Source organism: Montipora foliosa, chromosome 6 (assembly GCF_036669935.1).
Source record: "Montipora foliosa isolate CH-2021 chromosome 6, ASM3666993v2, whole genome shotgun sequence".
Classification (NCBI taxonomy): Eukaryota; Metazoa; Cnidaria; class Anthozoa; order Scleractinia; family Acroporidae; genus Montipora; species Montipora foliosa.
Genome location: NC_090874.1, coordinates 3,661,846 through 3,672,330, shown reverse-complemented (window position 1 = coordinate 3,672,330; position 10,485 = coordinate 3,661,846). Strand labels below are relative to the sequence as shown.

Below are 10,485 nucleotides of genomic sequence, written 5' to 3'. Positions count from 1 at the left end.
ATCACGGCAAATCGCCGCGAGATTAGAAGCAACATGAGAAGATTAATTATTCGAATTTACGCATGTCATACCTTGCTTAATAGTCTTATTTTTTGTTGAATGAATGTTATCAAGAAAACTATTTAAAGTAGTGACAAACGTTGGAAATCTGTCTCTTTTTAGCGGCGCTACAGCGGTTCAAAGTCGGCAGAAATCCCATACATTTACTGTAAATTTTGCCGTGTTTGCTCCCCAGACAAGATGGCGGTAAAAAAACGTGGAAGGGTCTATTTTATACAACGCTGTGTTATTGCACTACCACATTTACGCAATGCGTGCCTATTTTTTTTTCTTTTCTAACGTCGCTCTTTGTTGCATTCTTACAGTTAATCGTAAATGTGTAGCTGCATTTCACGAGGAGAAAATTAGTAGAAAAATCGGCACGTAAGTTAAGAGAACATGGAAAAAAATTGTATCAAACAAGAGCCACTGAAACGGCATGCTTAAATAATATTTCAGCGTAAATGACAGGTTTATAAACACAGTTATAATGGTAATTGAACTGAGTGGGGTGCAATTTGGTCTGAAATCATACGTGTGATTTCAAAATCGAACGAGCGCGCAACGCGAGTAATCTTTCCTAGTATTTGTACATGTTCATTGCCGCGAGTTTAACATCTTCAGTTCCCACGGCCTGCTTCCGTCTGACCTTGTAGCTCAGTCGGTAGAGCGGCGGAGATTTAACCCGAAGATCGTGGGTTCAATTCCCACCCTGGTCAGAGTTTTTGTCTGTCCTTGTGTGGACCATTCCATTACTAGGGCTAACGCCCACATGGTTTATATGGGGTAGAAACCTAGCAATTCACATTACACTCTAATCACGAGAAAAAATGGCCGCGCGAAATCTGGATTCAAGGAGGATGGAATCCAGATTTTTCTCGTCCCTTTCTTCTCGCTCTCGACGAACTAAGCCGCGGTGAAAGAGGAAATGTTCGTAGTGCCCATAAATCACGACATGCACACGCCTCAATTAATGTTTGAGCAGAATTTTTGCTTTATTAATTGTTGTAATTATGTGACTCAACCAGTTAGATCACATAAGTAATCTACTACGCAGACAAAATAGTGTTTTTCGAAAGAAAATTACATACTAGCTGATCGTTAATACTCACTTTGCTTTCCTGCACTTAATAATCTTGTCATTAACATTTCATTCTTTCAGAAAAATAACGTCAATTCAATTTTCAAAAGAGCCGACGAGCTCGAGCAATGAATTATTAGGCTGGGTATCTACTGAAATTCCATTCAAAGCTGGTGATGAAAGTTAAATTGTCATTTTTCTCACAAAACTAGGCAAACTCACGTGCACACTGACTCTTCTTTCATTTATGCCCAGATCTCTCGAAGTGTGCGATTCGTGCACCGCCCAATGGGCTCCTGCACCGTCGCACTTTTCCTCAAGATTTGTCACGGTCCCAGATACAAGTTTACCAACCTGACACTCGTCACAGTTCTCAAGCGCAAAGTGACAAATTTTGAAAGAATTAACTGCGCGAGTGAAAAGATCGTTTGTGCAGCCACGACTTTTAATTCTTCACTTGGTGAATTCGCTGCTTTGAAGCAAACATCATATTCGACTTTGGCTGAAAGGTTTGAAACTATTTAATATTTTAGATAATGTTACGAAAAACACCGCCAGAATTTAGTCACAATGTTACAGGACAGTTATATAAGGAAGGAAAAAAGAAAAAAATGCGAAGTTAGTGGTTTTTTACCTCATGCACCGAAAATATATCTATGTTGACAAAACTAACCCAGTGTGAAGTGAACAAGGGCCATTTCCTTTCTATAAAATATGAGTTTCTCTCACTTATGTCGACTGACTGATATTAATTTGGAGTTTTTAAACCACTCAGTTTTCATTTCCGCAGGAGCAACATTGATTCCCTGAAATCGTCATTGATGTAAATAAATTTATTGCTGATCTGTAAGATATTTCACTGAAACGTTCCTTCAGCTACGGTTCCCGCCGCCGCCAAAACCTCAACACTATCAGATGAAAAAATTAACATACACTTTTGAAAAAGAATTAACCTCTGATGTTACTTTAAAAATCTTATTATGTCACATTTTTTCCGAGTGGATGGAAAAAAATATACCGTATTACTAAAAACAAATGGAGGAGATATTTCTTAACTCCAAAAAGGTTCCCTTGTGGACTAGCCATTAAACGAGTTGATAAATTCTATTCCGTTAAAATCGTTTTTTTTTTTCGCTGCATGCCTTTCAAAATATCAATCATTGTAATTGCAATTCATTTGACACTCTTTTTGCAGTCTCCCATGTAAATGAAGTTAAAGGGAAAGATATTACATTAAAAAGCTGTAATTGCTTGTTCGTTAGCTTCGCATTGTCCAACGATATAAATAGTATCGACAACAAAACCCTTTCTCTAAAAACCGCATCTACTTTGCATTAATGCTTTAACACACTGAAACTCTTACGTCAAGAGGGGATTTTCTTTCTAACTTACACGCAATGGTAAGGTTACCGACAAAAGCAACTTGAATATACCATTATCAAACTTATATCAGCAAATGACGAAATAGACTAGGATACTTCTCCGTCAAAAATAAAGCTGTTGTTTTGCACTGTGCCTTTGAAACGGAAGATTATTTATGCGCATGAATACAAGCGAAAAACTGAAGAATAAACATCTGTCTTGCTACATGGACAATAAGTGTGGCTAACAAAAGAGGTCCATAAAACATGATCCATAAAATCACAAAGATAAGGATGATAGACATCAAAGGTGACGGGAAGGGAACTACGTAGCAACCTCAGTCTAGCTCCCCCTCTCGGCCCCATGAAAAAATTGAGGTATGGGAGACCGTTGATCAAGCGCCCTTTGTGAAAGTGAAAACCTGTACCCTCGTGTATACACCAACGAATTTTCAGGGTGGGTGGGTCGTTGCACCTCTGTCCTCGGACGCTTGATCAAAATGGAGGACGAGTGCAGAGAGAGTCCGCTTATTTACCATAAGCAACCATCCCCAGGGATCATCAATACTGCAGGAATCTTCTATCGCAGTTACCCGTGAAAGCAACTGTGCAGCGTTCTTCCTTCCCCACTGACAAGGTGAGGGATCAATTTCTTCATAGCGAGGAGAGAAAAAACTTTATTCTCCTGCTTTGTTAGGTTAAGCGCGTTATGTCTGGGTGAAAGTTCTTCACCGTCATCATCATATGAGAAGCAGGGGCCGGGCTAGTTTCTCCAATCTGGTGGTCTTGTGCCAAGGTCTCCCACATTCTGGAGGACCACAGGCACAGGGATTTATGTTTTTATCAATGTCAAAGTTTTCTTCATTCCATGTGAAATGTAAGGACTCGAATTCCGATTGCAAGCTAGTTAAAAAGATTTTTAAATGCTACATCATGATGTTTTGTATTGAGATATGTCATCGGGTACTGAAGGACCAGCTGGACAAGAGCCTACATTACAACAGCTCATTTCCTGGGCTAGTTTTCCGCTTGCTCCATTAAAAAGGATATCTTCAAGAAGTACGTAATACCTGTGACGTCAATGAGAAGTAACGTCCTCCACCTATTGTTTCCGAAAATACTGAACCTTGTTATTGATTCATTTGTACTAACAATTTGACGTTGAAACTACAAATCGCGGTCCCCAAGCCGGTTATAACTAGCGAGTTCACAGCGAGCATTTGCAATTTAAGGGAATATCTTAGCTTAAACGGGCGAACTCTTGCCCTCGTGCGTTCAAAATTTTGATTGCATGTGATAAATATGCAATGGGATAAATTTTACTCGACGGTCAAATACTTTACTTTAACGGTAAAGAAACCTTGACCGAACAAATGAACTATATTTAGTCGCGTAGCCACAATACTACGGCCGGACGTAATATAGTGTTAATTTAAGGTACAATTCGGCATCTATGAAAAATTAGGTTTAAAGAACACTGAATGCTCTATCTCACCTCTGTAGAAAAAAGGACGATTCTTAATGCGCGACTTGATACGCAGAAGATTTTGCAGCAAAGAGTGGTTATCGGTTCGTCGAAATATGATTACATTCCATATTTGTAGTCATGATTAATGCTGTACTGTTTAAGCTATCCAGTGGTTTCTTTGTGAATGTCATGAAAGCGGTAAAAATTTAATCGTCATTCTTTTCAATATGCATTAAAATTTGCATTCGGCTTATAATAGACACACATAAGTAACACGCCGTTGTTTTCAGAAGCTGATCGTAAACAAGTGCGCAGACTTGGTGAAGGGAATGGCAATAACTCGGTGATCATCCAAAGTACAGTCACATACAGCGTTTTCTTCAATTTATTATCAAGGTAAGTTTTCATTAAAATCAAAGACAAAGTACATGTACGGAAAACTGAACAAGTTGGTTTGCCTGACAAAATGCTTTTCAAGATAACTGCATGCAGCGTAATTTTACTAAACTCCGCGTATTTTCCAAGCAAATGTATATTAGGTTCAACACCGTTAAGGCTGTCACAGTTCATTTGTAATAATGTGAATGAACAAACTTATTTCTATGCAGTATACGAAATGCGTGTATAAAATGCTTTTGATGTTCGAAGGATCGTCGTAATATGAACAGCTGCATAGAAACCTGGAAAAAATCCTGGCTATTATAACGGGAATCGTTATTGTGCTGCACACCGCTTCAACAACCCAGAGACAAACATTCTAACATTCAGATCAAACTGCAATATATTCTGTAATCAATAACGGTACACTGTGTAACTGATCCATGCAGTGTGAAACATTTGTCAACCGCAGATTGTTCAAGTTTGCGAACGATTTGATATCGAATCGTTGACTTCCGAATGCTTCCGACTGGCTAGTCCTAATAAAAAGTTTGCTTAATCTACTAGGAGACGCTTGACAAACATTTGATTTCTCTTACATGACTGGTGTTGCCGAGGGATTAATATTACCAGAAAAGTTTTCTTTTATTATGGTGGTCCCAGGAAGAGGAGAAAAGGGAGAGAGAGCTTGGATTCGAGGTAGAACTCAAGGATGTCTCACATATTAGATTCTTACACTCCTAGGTTCCTAAACCTTGAATTCATGCGATTCAACCAGTTGTGTCGAAACTCTCGTTAATATTCAGTCTTTTTCTGATCGCTAGTGAGATCATAGTTTGAGCGTTCATTGTATCTTTACATAGAGCAGTTTATGCTTCTTCATCAAGTTGATCTAAAAAATACGGCAATAAAAATGCGAACTACTCAGTTCAATCCAACTAAACTGAAATTAAACACACTCCCTCATTTTCCCCCGGAATTCCTACGTACTGATCATGCACGTAATAAAAATACAGTATTCCTCGCCAAACTGTCATCTGTCATACCAAGAGTAAAGTCTTGTGGGTGGCGACTATTAACGCTTTTCCTAAGCCAACTAGTAAAGCAACTTTTGCCATCACAAGAGCTTGGTAACTAGATAAACTTCAAAGCCCTGCTTATTTTTTTGTTTGACAGCCACGTATAAAAACCTAAAGTCATAATTTTTCAAGAATAAACCGTGCTTTTACCTCTGTGTAATTTATCGAAAATAATTCATCATTACGGTGCCTTAATGACCTAGGTAGCTTTTAAGCTGTTTTTTGAGGCTTGTTCAGTTTATAAACACACTGAACACACTCCAGTAAACAAGATTTTAAAAAGTTCAAGTTACTGCGCCTTGCAAAATGCTTCAGAGGTAACATGTACTTACTACTTACACCCATTTTTTTATTGAATAATTTGTTTGCACAAAGTTTACGGCCGGATTAAGGCCATTTGTAATTTCGCGCTTTGCTCATCAAGTTAACTATCACTTTTAATGACCCCTGGTCATAAATACGTAAGTATATTCAACATGCATAATGATTGGTGCCTTTCCAAAAAAAAACATAACACTCCGGCTTTTGCTGCAATCGAAAAATAGTAAAAGTGGAACAAAATATGGTGTTTTCAGTTTTACAAGAAACAGGTTGCACTGTACTTTAAGTTTGTTCCAAAGGTCCAATGTGTCTCGACATTGGAAAGACTGCAAAGAAAGCCAATCACATGGTACTTTTCAAAAGCCCCTGCATGCAATCTTGATAACTTTTGGAGTAAAAATAACTTGAAAGATTCTTCGTTCAGTTCAAATTTTCTTTTTGAAAACAAAATTTAGAGATTTACCTCAACCGGATTGTAATTGTGCAAATTTAAGAAAAGCTTCTAAGGGAGATTGAAGAGAAATCTTAATATGGAATGATATTCTGAAGCTCAAGGAAGCACAATATACCTATACACCGAAGCTCGTAATCCCCCCAAGGCAGGAAATGACTTCACAATGACTTCGCATACGCAAGAATGTTTCAGTTCTCTTGGAGATCATCTTTTCAAAACTTCTTTGAAAACTGCTTCAAGACCAAGACGAGTCCTTTGATTGTTTTGTAATAATCTTGGAGCTTGTTTTAGGAAATTGATAAATGCCGACGACAAGAGGAAGGTGTTCCCATTCCGAAAGCTCCGTTTGTAAGAGTTTCCCATTTTTAGTTTTATCTCGAGAGCTGCTGATCGGATAAACATGCCAATCATTACTCAGCCATTCACAATCCAGAGGCACCCAACGAATAATTTTGGTAAATATCTTTTCGGAAGGAAGGTGGGCTAGACTTTTCGAATACTTTTGAATATTCAAACTCAGTCTTTCGAGGCGGCGAAATAAAGGAAAAAGAAAAGAAAAGGAACTTTATTTAAGTGTCTAGTCGTTCTTGCACTGAAGCACTAATTGGGGACACTGTATATTGAAATTAACAATTAAGACAAGTCAAGTCAAATGTTGGTTTTTGAGGAGAGGGGAAACCGGAGTACCCGGAGAAAACCTCTCGGTGCAGAGTAGAGAACCAACTAACTCAACCCACATATGACGCCGAGTCTGGGAATCTAACCCTGGCCACAATAGTGGAAGGCGAGTGCTCTCATCATTGCGCCAACCCTGCACCCCGAAAACAAACAATTTTGTGAACAGATTTCCTAAATATTTCTACAACCTGAATTTCCCCTATTGTGTAAACCATTTTCGGTCATTCTGACAAATTTTAAGACATCCGCTCATTGGGTTCCCCTGACAATTGATTTTCATGTCCACTCCGTGATTTAAATATACGAAATTTCATTCACTCTAAAATCGATACCTAACAATTTGTCACAGTGGCTGGAAAATGCTATTCAACAGTTCCGACTAAGTGTTGATTGCCTTATAAGGGGACAAGAGTGAAATTGTATTATTTTGTGACTGCAATATCAGTACTTTCGCGTCAATCATAGTATGCTTTTATAGGGAGCTCTAATTGTCACACCTAAGGATTTTTCCACCAACTCAAAAATGATAAACCTCCACCAACACATGATGATTCCGTCCGCATGGAAAATACGTTGTTGTGAACTGGTACGATCAGTAGTTAAGAATATTTTTGTGATTTTTGAGCCCTTAGACAGACACAAAATGTGTTTTATTTTAGGATGTCAAAGATTGTCTTTTCATAAATTTCGATCCGCTTGCAATTCGAAACCAAAAATGTCATTTAAACGTGGTTGGGAAGATATTCACACCAAATCTGACGTGGCAATCTCTTATATCTCCGATACCAAGAAAGGGGGACTCACTTGTTTATACGAAGCACATAGAATCGTATATCGTGCATCCAAAATAATTCTATCTCGAAAGTGATGGAAAATACAGAGTCGGTGATCTCGAATAAATCCCTTTATGGATAGTATTATTATTTTCATAAACTACGAAAAAATAGTATAAAATGATTCTTTGCCCCCGAGTCAATACCTAAATAACATTATATAAACACCATTCTGTCTTCACTAAACTCAACAATTAAGGCCCGTAAAAAGAAAAAACATTTTATAGCAGTGGGTAAAATAGTTCCGGCTGTTATTGTAGAAAATACTCAGCTCTTGTAAATGGCATGATTAATAGCTCCGTCGCACCTGCTCGGGTTAAAAATGATAAACACTTTTATTCCGTTGCAGCACGCTTAGAAGACGTTATTCGTGGCATTAAAAACGAAGAGGAATAAAAACACATCTCGAATTGAAGAAAGCCAAGGAAGGATCCGAGTTATCACAGGCAGCCACGTCCTGTGGTCTTCTATGGGGTCCTTGTGACACTTCAGCTTGACCCAACTGCGCATCAAATCAGGCAAGTGCATCCATGCATATATTCATACGGACATTTTCTCGTATATCGCCCTTGAACTCACTCAAAGCAACAACATTCTTTTTTCATTGCCTTGTACACGGATACACCAAACCATATTAAACCATTCCATAATTCCCTGATCATTCTTTTTGCTCGGGGTTGTTTTGCAACAGGCTCATGATCAACCAAACGTTTATTCCTGGAGACGTTTTTTCCATTAAAATCTTTGTTTAGAAGCGTTTAATTTTAATAGTGTAATGTAAAATATCGTCTTTTTTCGTTGCGGTAAGCCAAATAATCATCTCTGCGGCCGCCCTACAATGCGCTAAACCGACAACAAGATAAGTTTTCGTTTCACGGTCGGGAGAATTACCTGCCCTGGGGGTGACATTAGAAACTTTTATATTGGAGTTCCAGATTTGTTGACAAAAAAATGCTCTGTAGATGTTAGACTATCGTCGCCTTCGTTCAAGCTTTGCATTGCTTTTAAAGAGCTCATATAATATACCAAGAGATTCTATCCGCGACCCAAGTGCATTTCGTCTACTACAAAACCTAAAAATTGAAACCTTGAAAATGAATTGCCTGTGGCGTTTTCTTAATTTTTCCAATCAAAAATTTGAACGTTTGTCATTATCTTTTGTTTTCCCTTGTTTTTCTGTCTAAAAGCCTCTGAGTTTTAAGGAAGTGTATTTAGTCGACTAACCAGTTTTGCCACTGATCCCATGTTTCCTCGCAAAAATAACGTCAATTTGCTTGATGGCAGTTGATATGTCAGTAATCAGCCATACGATATCTTTTCTTCCTCTGTTTTTCACTGACGGTTTGACCGGCTTAGCTATGACAAACTGTTTTGAGCAGAATAAGAAGTGGTATTGTTTACAATTCAATAGTCAACTGGGCCTCGTTTTAAATAATCAATAATTTTATTTGGCTTACTAAACCTTGCCAATATGCGTGTTATCCAACGATATCAGTCAAATGTTACCCAGATCAGCAGTCTTTCTGAATGATTCAGCCCGAAGAGCGGATTCTACATCGAATCAGCAATGTCATCCAACTCAATTGTTATGAAAGCCGGTTTTTTTTAATGCAACTTCCGTCCGTTGGCCGATGACAGAGGACAAGTGAGAGCCTGGGTCCGATATTCGTTTGCAGCTCGATACAAACCGCACTTGAGAAGAAGACAATGGCACACTGGGAAAAAAAATCGTATGTCCTTCAAAACAAACCAAACACAAAGTGAATGATTGATGGCATTTAAATTACCTGCCTCACCAGACTCCAAAGTTATCAATACACTGTCCCTGAATCTCAGACAACTGAAGACTTTTCTTTTAAAAAGGCTTTTAATTTGTGAACTCTTAGTTTATATTTGATATATATTTTATTGTAAAGCGCTTTTGAATATTAACTTGTAGTTTAAGCGCTCTATAAATGTATTATTATTATTATTATTATTATTATTATTATTATTATTATTATTATTATTATTATCAGTCAATATATTAAGTACTGTGCTCAGTTCTTGAAAGAACGGCAGGATTAATTTCTGTTGAGTCGGGGGTCAGTCCAGTGTCTTCACCTCCGGTATGAATTTAATTTATGTTCTTATCTTGACTGTGTGCCGAAGTGATGAGCGCTCCACCTTCATCCTCCGAGAGGCAGAGAATTTAAATTTCACCGCTCAACCAGATCCTGGGATTTTCCCTTCATAATTAAAAAAGCTCTCTTAGCTTACATTATCCAATTTGTTTTAAGTTCCTATTGTGAGTGGTTCTCACTAAGGTTTCCCAGGACACCACGTTGACGCCGGCCTTTTGTATGCACGATCTTGACAAAAAACCGACTCAATGCAAACACAGGGTAGAATAAAAATTTCTATGTTTCGATGCTCCTGTCAAGATTTTGTCCTTTCATTTCATTTAGTGTTCCGCGACTCAACCACTTTCTTCTCTCAGTAACAAACCTGTGTAAAAGCTTCTTTGAAAAAAAAAGATCAAATCCACTTAAAACCAACTGAGAACTCCCACAGAGCACATACACAACAGGCTATAGTGGGTGTTCGCTTTCTTTTGAGCGACTCCGATTTCCGATAAATAGGGCCGAGCACGGACGTCACTTTCCAGAATTACGTGAAAATTCCCTCACCGTGATAATTCTTTCCCTCAATTTTCACTTCCTGTTGAACATATGCGTGTGGATGAGGAGAATTTGAATGCGATGGAACTGTACAAGTGAGAAAATATTGGGTGGAAAAGTCGATAAAATTTGT

At 38.2% G+C, this 10,485-nt stretch overlaps 1 protein-coding gene across 4 annotated transcripts in view; it reads left to right on the top strand.

Moving 5' to 3' along the window:
- The first annotated feature begins 3,931 nt into the window (after nt 1-3,931).
- The window catches only part of LOC138006353 (histamine H2 receptor-like), a 13,074-nt gene continuing 6,520 nt past the window's right edge, over nt 3,932-10,485 (top strand). For 2 of the 4 annotated variants that reach the window (XM_068852623.1, XM_068852624.1), the window contains exons 1-3: nt 3,932-4,147; nt 4,240-4,345; nt 8,042-8,210. The gene's annotated coding sequence lies outside the window, so the exon portion shown is untranslated. Of the gene's footprint in view, nt 4,148-4,239; nt 4,346-4,894; nt 5,027-8,041; nt 8,211-10,395 lie in introns of those variants that run through there. The other 2 variants (XM_068852625.1, XM_068852627.1) reach the window with 2 other exon arrangements.